Below are 9,345 nucleotides of genomic sequence, written 5' to 3' on the forward strand. Positions count from 1 at the left end.
GTGAGGCCTCGCAGGTCGCTTAAAACCTATTTCCCTGTAATTCAGCATGAAATATTTGGAAACGTACTAATCCTGACCAGAATATCAAACGTGGTTCTGTGTTTGACATGACTAGTGTAACAGAGAATCAGCAGTGGGGACAGGTGCGGTGTAAGGGACAGGTACATATGGAGCTGACCTACTTCACCCCTATTCACCCGCCCGCACTCTCAGGTCAAACGTTTTAGGTCTTCTGTCTGTCCCACGCACACACGCTTTAAGACCCGTGGTGACGGAGCTTTTGAGGCAGTAGCACCGAGGCTGTGGAATGCTCTGCCTGCACCTCTACGCCTCCCAGATTCTGTGAACACTTTTACAAACCAGCTTAAAACGCACCTTTTTAGACTGGCGTTTGGGTAAAACCCGTGTCCTAGACCTGCTTTTAAACTATGTTTTCATTTTGTGTTTGTAAGTTATTGGCCCTATGGTCACATTGTGTTTTTTATGCTTGTAATTTCTGCTCTGTTAAGCACTTTGTGACTTTTGTCTGAGTAAAGCGCTTTATAAATACATTTTACTTACTTACTTACTAAGAGGAACGCTCTTACTGGCAGAACAGATTTGATCAGTTGAATATTATTTTATGCTACGTTGTACTTCTACCTCACTGCAAGTCAGAGGGAAATACTGTACTTTCTACTCCTGCAGCCTTGCAGATCATATTTTTACATGCAAAGCTATTAATAGTTTAAAAATATGATTCACTCTTCTACCCAACAGAATATAAAGTAGTGAAAATATCTCCACTTTGACCAAATACAACATTAATATACTAATATAATATTGGGTACTTATTATAATAGCTTATAACACTGTGCTTTTCTCACTGCAACATTTTCAACACATCTGCTGTGAAACAAAGCATATTGTGTGTGCAGTGGGAGTTTAGAGAGTGTCAGAGATTTTAAACTGTGTTCGGTGCGTGTGCAGCTGATGAACCACCAGTGTTACATGTAGTCTGATCACGGAGAAAAGGATGAACCTGTGGAGGTAAAGCCATGTGCATTCTCACTGATGCTCCACAGCAATCAGAAAAAGATATAAACCCCATCGAACATGGTGATTAGTTAAATACTTAACTGATGCATAAACTGATCAGAATAATTTAGTTGCAGCAGTAATATGAATACATTTGAAATTGGCTGGAGGGTTGCAGTCTCTTCGCCCAGCACCTGCTCACATCCAACCCCCCAAAACTCCACCACCACCATGTTAGTAATGCTTTAATTGAATCTCCCACTGGCAGGATATGAAGGGCCGGAGAGTCCTCTCCTATCTGGGGAGTCCTGCCCCGCTATACATCACATTGTCTCTACAGGTGACTGCCGTCCTGCTGCCTGGGAAGTGAAAGAGGAAACTGAGGCCATTCTTCAATGCAAATTTGGTATTGACATGAATGTTGTGCTCAGGGGTGCTTCCAGGATTTTCTCCCTCTTTTGTAAATTCATTTGTATTTCAGCTGGAATATCCTTCCCAGTGACAGTCAATAGACTGAGTATTGTTCTTTGAAGAAGAGGAGAAGCCCTCGGGCTAAATGCCTCTTTATTCCTCTCTCAGCAGTTTCCTTTGTGATGCGTCAGGTAGGGGTTCTACCATAAGACTGAGATTTAAAAGGAATTTAACCCCTAACCCTGTTAAGTGTAAGGGGTTCAGTATAGTTCTGTTTTTGTTTAGATTGTTTTTTTGGGGTATTTTGGCATTTATTTGACAGCTGACAGTGTAGCGGCTAACATTTGTTTGAACCAAACACAAAAGGCAGCTGAGGCTGGAATGTAGTTTCTTTTGTTCAGTGTTTGGTCATCAACTAAAATACTGAACAAATTAAAATGCGGCCTGATGGTGATGTTAGAGGACAAGTCAGTAGGATTCACCCTCTGGGGACAATGAACATCTGCTGCAATTTTTTCTTTACATTTCAGTCTGGACCGTAGCGGAGCACTGCTATCGCTTGAATAAAAATTCACAGGGTAAACAAATGTTCGTCTTTTATCTCTTCCTGGGTTGTGTGCTAACTCAGACAGTCTTGTTTGAAAATGTTTTTCCTTCTCATTTGTGCTGTGTTTATATTCCTTGTGTTTAATTTCTTTGTTTAACTGTAATTTAGTGTTTGGGCCTCAAGAGGACCAGTCTGGTAAATACACATTGAATATAACAACAAAAATGGCAAATTCAAGCAGCTGTTGCTAATTTTATTCGCCAAAATTAAGAGATTTTCACAACAGTATCCTAAATATTCTGAACATTAATATAGCGGATTAATGTCTACCTGAGCAGAGAAGGAAGTCGGTCTCCCTCTGTGTGTTTATAATCAGAGCTTCTCTGTCCTTTGTTGACATAGCCGGGCCGCCAGCATGTGAACTTACCCCAATAGCTCATGGCCGCCGCTCTGCGCTGAGCTCATGTGGTGATTACAAAAAAAAATTCATGTGGAGGTTACAGCCCTCCGGTCCAGCCTATCACTGTTAGCTTTGTCAGCACTGTTAGCACCGTTTGCACTGTTAGCACCGTTAGCACTATTAGTACCGTTAGCTGGGAGCCGCTGGCTCAGCTGCGCCATATTCTCTGATGTAACTCTTGTTTTCCTCTCGCACTACTTACCTGTTGGTTCCCTCCTCAGTGCTTTGCTTTAATCTTGATCAGGTGGTTAGTGTGAAGCTTTTGAGTGAAAAGTGAGGTGCAAAGGTAAAGTACAGCTCATTCTCTGATATGATAATCTGAACAAACATGTAACATTTCCTCGAAACAAATCAATTAACTTCAGCTCAACTGTTAAGCCACATAGAAGGGCTCTATGGCCAACGGATGAATAATGTAATTTTGTGTCAGGATGAGTAATGCAGGCACAAATCACTTGTCTGTATGAGTGGCTGGGGAGTTGATAATGGCACGTCCTCACATTGAGTTTATAAGGCAGGAGGAGAGCGGGAGATAATTCATCCTCTATCTCTGTGTCACTCTCTCCACTAATGATATGCTGTGAAGCTGCACGGCGTTAAGAACAAAGAGAAGGGCATGAACCTGGAATAAAGGAAACTATCTGCTGGGAAATGTTTACTTTATGACGAGGTTAATTAAAGGGTTCGATTTGAAGCCCCAGTTTGGTTTTAACCTAGCATGTCTTTGCACACTGATATTATTCTTAAGGGTGACTCACTAATCTGACTACAGTACAAAAAATTGACACAACCTCAGGTCTTTCTAAAAACCTGGTTATCGGGTTTCCTATCATGCAAAGTACTGTTTTATTGATTACTCATTGATTGAGACGGTTCGATACGAGCGTCAGATTTTCATTTCATCCTGTTACCTGAGATAAGAGCTGTGTTTGACAGGACAAAGTCTGGAGGGGTGTTTTGTTTTGTTTACCTTGTAGACAGGTAAACCAGGGTTCAGTTGGCTGACCACTCTCCCAGGAGTGTGTGTGTGTGTGTGCGCGCGCGCGCGTGTGTGTTATTCTGTTTGTCTGTGTGATAACAGTCTACACCAGAGGAAAGCAGGTAATAAAGAGATGAAATGAACCAAACCAAAATCCATGAATTTAACATTGAATTAATTCACTCTGTGCAATGCAAGACAGTCGTTCACAGTGCAGAAAAGAATTCACGCCCCCTCAGGGAAACCATCTCAGAATAATGGGGGAACGCAACAGGGAGGGTGTTCCTGTCCTTTCTATCGAGACTCTTTGAGAGCTATATAGAAACCATGGTACATTACCTGCCCAGCACCAAACAGCAGACCAACAAAGGCTAGCAATTTAGTGGCGAATAAGTAAAAGATCCTGATATTTGTGACAGGAATTGGTGACCAAAACCAAGTGAAGAGAGAGGGGTGGGAATGTTTAACTAAAAGACATAAAAGTTAACTTCAAATGAAAGCTAAAGTGGCTTCATGTCAGCCATAAAAACGTTATAAACCGGTGACATTAGTAGCTGTATACTTGTCAGCTTATTTTAATGAGCCAAAAAATAGATTAATGCTTTAGAAGCCACACGGCTAATCAAACACACTAACTGTTCACTCTAAAAAGGAATCAACACCTCCCTCTGAATGACGCGGTTACACCCTCTTCTTCCTCTTGCACGATATTCATTTCCTGTACAGTGACCATCAGCCTCCTCACATCACAGTGGGGATCAATAGGTCCAGTTCAGGTGATGTGTGTGGTGATAACCTGGCCTGTGTGCTCACTCCCAGCAGTGATAACGGTGGAGCCTTAATCGGCCGGCGTAACGAGTCACATGCAGAGACGGGAGCGACCGATGTCATTCTGCATCTCTTCATCTCCACTGGGGCCAGACACACTGTGTCTGTGCGACAGTGCAAGCCTTTATACATGCATAGATGTGTGTGTTTTTATTGCATGTGTGTGTGTGTAAAGCAGTGCTCGTCCTGAGGCGCTGCCTGCTGTTCGAGCCATTACCTGGAGGCTGACCTCATTTGTTGCAGCACTGCAGCCCCGGACACATGGAAGTCACATGACTAAGCCCTCCCAACTCCATATGGAACAAAAGCCTGCTGACCTTATTATCACAGAATCCATTTGAGTTTAACGCTGGGAAACTCTACTTCCTCTAGTGCAGTGGTTCTGAACCTTTTTGCCTTATTTCCCTTTTGCTACTCTGGACCCCTCGACAGATGAAATATATTTTATTGTTGTGTATGTCAGTGAGTAGTGAAGAGATTTGTCCCCCAAAAAGCTACGGAGAAAGTAAATTATAAAACAATGTCCAGAGCAAAAACAGCGCAGCATTTCTTTTTAAAAAATGTGTTTGTGTTGTTTGAGGTGAATTACGGTCCTTGAGTGTGAAATTAACCAGAGTCCGACATAACAGTAAACGAGACAGGATTTTCGTATCATAAAAAGTAATCTACGAGAAGTAAGCACTTAAATTACTTTGATTGACCAATGCAGTTTGCTGGATGTGTCCAAGTTATTTTTTTGCTTTTTTATTGTTTCAACACAAGCTATACTTAACTTTCTTTAACATGTTATTGTCAAGATATAGCCTGACACATTTGACCCTTTTCTTTTAGCTTTTGATGGCTTCTTACATTAAACGGTGCTAAATTCAAAATGCAGAGCATTATTTTAAAGCAGCAAACAGCTATTTAGCATGTAAAGATTTAGTTGAGTAATGTCTACCTGAACAGAGAATGAAGTGGCTCTTCCTCTGAGCGTGTTGTTGTACAAGCTTCTCTGTGCTTTGTTTACGTAGCCTGGCTGCACGTGCATGTCAGTGCATGTGAGTCCTAGTGTGTGTGCACCACTGGCAGGCTAATTGCCACTCTGTACTGCACTCTTATGGTGATTACAGCTGGTCATACTGTCTCAACCCACGCTCTCCCTGTGGAAGCGCAACGCCCACCCTCCAGTTACACCCCCCCCCCCCCCCAGGTAAACACTGTTAGCCCTGTTAGCACCGTTAGCTTCTAGCCGCCAGCTCAGCCGTCACCATGTTGAGAGCTGTGTGGAGGCATTCCCTAAATCATAGATGCTCTGAATTTGGAATTCAGTACCAACATCTTTATTTCTAAGTGCAAAGCCAAAGGGTAATTTTTGCCTTTACCCAACAGTATTTTCTGCACTTACTGTTTTCCAACACGCCACACAAGGAAACATCCAGCGCAGGCAAAGCTGTGGCTCTTCACTGCCGACGTACCGAAATGAGCCCTGCTGTCATTCCCACAGGATGTCAGTGTTTGGCTGTGTGACACATAAACATCATTCCAGGTGGAGCAATCCCATTGTATTCTCTTCATCCAGTCCAAACACAGTGTGAGTGTGTGTGTGTGTACATCCATGGATACATCACTCACACCTTCACCAGCATTTTAAACAGCATGTGTGTGTTAGACCTTTTTGCTGCAGATTCACTACAGTAGTGTGTGCTACCTTTGAGTATAAGATCAGTTGGCACATGTGTGGGAAGATTAAATATTCTTTGCACGTGGGCATGCAAATTGCATTGAATTAAATCACCTACTATGGCGAAATGTACGCACACCAATGGAATTTCTATGCATGAGTGGAGGTTTATGTAACAGGCGGTACTGCAAAGGAGTTATAGCTCCGCAGCCCTTTATAGCCGTGCCAGCTTTACTGCTGATGACTGATGCACCGGCTTTAGTACTTCATTTAACATTTCAGAAACACTTGATAGAAGGTGTTTGCGTGTTTCTATACTGTGGAACGTGAGTCCCATCCTTCTTTTTTATTGCAGGATTCAGCAGGATAAGATGATGCTGTTCTTAACCCTCCCCTGTAGTGTCAGGTCTTCGTTAATAATGACCTCACCCTGCCTCAGCCCCAGTGCATGATGGGATGGGGAGCAGGGCACTGTGTCTGAGCGGAGGGTAAGTCATTGCTGAGACGCCCCCATGACTCACCCAGGGTTGACATTATTCAAGATGATAGCCAGACTTGCTGCTTGTTATGCTTTCTCTAATAGCTGGAGGGAAAAGAATAGAAAAGGAGTATATTAGTATATTATTAATGCTCAGAGCAGATCATAGAATTATTACAGTAGGACAGATTTTAAAGCTACAGATTCACATGGTGCAAGTTGAATGAACGTCATGTTTGTAATTTTGCACAGATCATTTAAAATCCCATCTATAAAGCTACATTAGGATACAACATGTACTCTTATGTCTAGATTATAAAGGTTTTAGATGAAAAACTAATTCCACGAAGTGAGTAAATCCATTTTAGTTAAAAAGATTGTCTCTTAAAATTCAGCTTGTTCAAGATCCGAACTGTTAAAAGTTGTCATTTTTAAAATGAGATGAAGTATCTGCTTTACTTATTTCTATTTATCGTTTACTTATCTGTCATCTATACCATAAAAATACTTGAAAAGGTTAACAGATAAAATAATGGATCAATCCAAGAAACCAGAGATTAAGTCAATGAAGTAAAAAACCTTTTCTACATTAATTAATATAATATATGCATTTAAATCACAAACAAATTATGATCAAACTGGTCATGAAAAATGTAATAATTGTATTTGTGTGTCTTTACTACAAAGAGTTTGATGCTTTATTGTCTTTTCTTTCTCTGATGTTCAATTCAAACGTCTTTTTAGGAAAATAACTGCAATCAGGAATATAAAATGAAACATAAATTTGGCCTTGAATGGTGTTTGTTTCTTTCAACATGCGTACAACCACAAAAAAACAACCTTCACCAAAGTGAAGCCAAAGGCAAAAATAAGTCTGCAAAGCACTCACCACATCACTAGTTCCATGCGCTCATTGTTGTGAGCGCATGGTGACAACTGAAGGTGATGAATGTGTCATCATTCATGTCAGCTCGTCTCTTCTTCTATCTGGACTGGTGACTAAGTAAGAGGACGATGTTCAAAGAGAGCATGTTCGCAAACAATTCCCAGTCATTTGGCATCCTATTTTGGCCAACTCGTGACCTTCAAGTCAAATATTTGTCTAATGAAAGGTGCTTTACATATGAAGTTTGATTGTTTGAATGCTAACATGCAGATGTTTAGCAGATACAATGTTTACCGTCTTAGTTTAACTTGTTAGCATGCTAACATTTGCTGATTGGAAACTAAACACAAGGTGCAGCTGAGGCTGAGTATCATTCGTTTTGCAGGTATTTGGCCATAAAAAGCCATAATCACTTTTAACTGATGATGGAGCTAGATTAAAGGACAACCAAAGTTATTATAATTCATACTGCGGGGGGCAGGAATGTGTGTACAAATACACAGCAATCAATCTAATACTGTTGAGATTTCACTCAAAACTTCAACAGTCAACCTCATGCTGGCGCCAGAGGGAAAGTCAGGGGATCCCCAAAGTCATCAGGATTCATCAGCTGGGATCCATGAATGTCTGCGCCAAATTCCATGGCAATCCATCAAACAGTTGTTGAGATATTGCAGTCTGGACCAAAGTGGTGAACTGACAGACCGACATCATCCACAAAGCTGCTGGTGTGGCTGAAAATGATGATATCCACAAGAAATAATTTACTGACAAAGAAATTTACAAATAATGCAAGCATGGATAAGAGGAATATTGTTTGTGAAAATATGTAACACTGAGAGAGTTATTTCAGGTTATTTCCATTATCTCTCCCCATTAGTTTTTAATAGGTTAATGTACTGTACATCCACAAACACACTTGAACTGCTGTATCTGCAATCTACTGAGCACCGCTCATCATCATACAGGTAACCCCCCCCTTCAGCCTCACCGTCATCATCCTCAGATCAGCAGAAACCATCTACCCTCCGCTCCTCACTATTTTGACACTAATTGCTCTTTGTCGAGATCAAACCGCCTCGCAGTGTTTTCTTTTCTCTGCCCACCCCGAAAATTCACTCTGACACTTGACAGTCTCTGAAAGGGGCTTCACATCTCACACATCAGACAGGTATCTAGTACGATGTGATAAAAGCCAAATTTAATATTCAAACCGATTTTCTTTTCTTCCCAACCTGCCATCCTCAACCTCCTCATGCAACTTCAGAATGACACTTTAATCTGCCAGGTATTCAAAGTTTGTAACAGTGGAAAGATAGAGTCTGCATGGGTTTGATGTACTGTTACTGCCGTGTTGTGCAACATCACTGAAAAATATTCTGGAAATCTAAACTTCAGAGAATCCAGGTTATGAAATAATGTCAATCATAACATTCATCGAATTTATTTTTGATTTAAACGTTTCTGGCATCAATCAGTGAATAAATGGAAAGAACCAACATCCTATTTTTCTCATTGTAAAGAAAATCTTATCAATATGATGAATTCAGAAGATTTGTGATTAACTACATCTTTCACTTTCAATGTGTTTTTATGGGCTATTTGAACATTTTTCTAATTCAAAGTTGAAGTGACTCATTACTTCTGGCATCTTTCATAAAGAGCTTGGAGGAGCATCTCCGTCTTTGCAATGTTTTCAGTCCAGCAGTGCAGAGCTGATCCTCAAAGCTACTACAAGGAGCTTTCATTTTGTGTTGGTTTTGGTGTCCCTGTGGACAAAAGTGGAAGTGTTTCTGCATGAGCACCGGAATACATTTAGAAAACCTCTCATTTTACTGGGGCAGGGTCTGACAGTCTGCCCCGCTCAGTCCTGGTTCTGGTTCTCCCGTGCCTTGCTTCACTCCAACGGGCCCCGCAATACGGTCTAGGTCTCCAGCAGCATGGTGTCCTCGTTTGCTCCCAGCAGGGATTGGCGGAGGAGTCGAAGCTCTGCTCGGGGCTGGTGGAAGAGAGATTCTGATGATAAACTAAATGCAGTAAAAGCAACAGGATTTGGACATACTTACTGATAAAATA

This window comes from Anarrhichthys ocellatus, unplaced genomic scaffold (assembly GCF_004355925.1).
Source record: "Anarrhichthys ocellatus isolate YVR2014 unplaced genomic scaffold, GSC_Weel_1.0 scaffold54, whole genome shotgun sequence".
NCBI classification, from domain to species: domain Eukaryota; kingdom Metazoa; phylum Chordata; class Actinopteri; order Perciformes; family Anarhichadidae; genus Anarrhichthys; species Anarrhichthys ocellatus.